Consider the following 1546-nt stretch of genomic DNA (forward strand, 5'->3'; position numbering starts at 1 on the left):
TTGAGCACCAAGTTTTTGGAGCCATTACCGGGGATTGTTTCGAGTTAGAAAAGAATGAATCACAATTTCGTCCACCACTCATCCCTTTTTCAAAAGTTCTTTTTAATTAATTAATTGTTTCATGTTTAATTTTAATTACATTTTATCTCTAATTTTCGAAAATTACTAACCTCTTTTTCAAAAATTAATTTCGAAAATTTCCTTCTCTTTCCTTCTTCTATTTAATTATTTAATTACTAATACTTCTCTTTACCTCTCTTCATCCAAAAATCCGAACCTCCTTCTTCATTCTTCTACCCCCTTTCTTTTTCCACTAACATAAAGGAATCTCTATACTGTGACATAGAGGATTCCTCTTTCTTTTCTTGTTTTCTTCTCTTTCATATGAGCAGGAACAGGGATAAAGGCACTCTTGTTGAAATTGATCCAGAACCTGAAAGGACTCTGAAGAGGAAATTAAGAGAAGCTAAATTAAATTATTCTAAAGGTAACCTTTCAGAAATTTTCGAACAAGAGAAGGAGATGGCAGCCGAAAATAATAATAATGCAAGGAGAATGCTTGGTGACTTCACAAAACCAACGTCCAAGTTTGATGGAAGAAGCATCTCCATTCCTGCCATTGGAGCCAACAACTTTGAGCTGAAACCTCAGCTAGTTGCCTTAATGCAACAAAACTGCAAGTTTTATGGACTTCCATCTGAAGATCCTTATCAGTTTTTAACTGAGTTTTTGCAGATCTGTGAGACTGTAAAGACGAATGGAGTTGATCCTGAAGTCTACAGACTCATGCTTTTCCCTTTTGCTGTAAGAGACAGAGCTAGAATATGGTTGGATTCACAACCCAAGGATAGCCTGGACTCATGGGATAAGCTGGTCACTGCCTTCCTGGATAAATTCTTTCCTCCTCAAAAGCTGAGCAAGCTGAGAGTGGATGTTCAAACCTTCAAACAAAAAGATGGTGAATCCCTCTATGAAGCTTGGGAAAGATACAAGCAGCTGACCAAAAGATGTCCATCTGACATGTTTTCAGAATGGACCATATTGGATATATTCTATTATGGTCTCTCTGAATTTTCGAAAATGTCATTGGATCATTCTGCAGGTGGATCTATTCACCTGAAGAAAACGCCTGAAGAGGCTCAAGAGCTCATTGACATGGTTGCAAATAACCAGTTCATGTACACTTCTGAGAGGAATTCCGTGAACAATGGGATACCTCAAAAGAAAGGAGTTCTTGAAATTGATGCTCTGAATGCCATATTGGCTCAGAACAAAGTGTTGACTCAACAGGTCAACATGATCTCTCAAAATCTGAATGGATTGCAACATGCATCCAACAGTACTAGAGAGGCATCTTCTGAAGAAGCTTATGATCCTGAGAACCCTGCCATGGCAGAGGTTAATTACATGGGTGAACCTTATGGAAACACCTATAACTCATCATGGAGAAATCATCCAAATTTCTCATGGAAGGATCAACAAAAACCTCAACAAGGTTTTAACAGTGGTGGACGCAACAGGCTGGGCAATAGCAAGCCATATCCAT

Source organism: Arachis stenosperma, chromosome 1 (assembly GCF_014773155.1).
Source record: "Arachis stenosperma cultivar V10309 chromosome 1, arast.V10309.gnm1.PFL2, whole genome shotgun sequence".
In the NCBI taxonomy this organism is placed as follows: domain Eukaryota; kingdom Viridiplantae; phylum Streptophyta; class Magnoliopsida; order Fabales; family Fabaceae; genus Arachis; species Arachis stenosperma.